This window comes from Gossypium hirsutum, chromosome A12, assembly GCF_007990345.1.
Source record: "Gossypium hirsutum isolate 1008001.06 chromosome A12, Gossypium_hirsutum_v2.1, whole genome shotgun sequence".
In the NCBI taxonomy this organism is placed as follows: Eukaryota; Viridiplantae; Streptophyta; class Magnoliopsida; order Malvales; family Malvaceae; genus Gossypium; species Gossypium hirsutum.
In genome coordinates, this window is record NC_053435.1 from 63,529,176 (window position 1) to 63,529,799 (window position 624).

Here is a 624-nt window from a genome sequence, read left to right on the forward strand (position 1 = left end):
CACATCCTGGAATCGTTTCAAATTAACCTCTACATCATTCTTCCAATTTTCCCTAACAAGACCTTTAAATTCAGCATAAAGCATCTAGTTGGCTAAACATCCAAAAGGTCTACAACTCATTTTAATAATCGACTTAAATGAGACCAAAATTGGTCTACGATCTAATTTCAACCGATGATGATTGTGAACCACACAATTACGTGCAAAAAGATCTCATTCTAAATTACAAACCTCCCTATCAAGCCTCTATGAAAGGTTCCCTCTGCTCCGAGTAAATTGTGGTCCACTATATCCCAAATCACGAAGCCCATTGTCAAACATGAATAATTGAAACCATTTACAACCTATTTGCGACATAGCAACACCTCGTACCCTTTCTCATCTCTTCAAAACTGAATTAAAATCTCTAGCAATCAACCACGACTCCGAAATGATTCTTCCATGTAATTCAAAGTATATCAAAGTTCCCTCCTCATCATTTGTTGTGGGCTAGCATATACTCTGAAAACAAAAAAAAAACTAGAGGAATCTTGCATACTGCTAACTCTCATATAAACCATTTGAGGATGCATAACCAAGATGTCAATTAGAACCGTTTCATTCCAGAAAATTCAAATCTCCCTA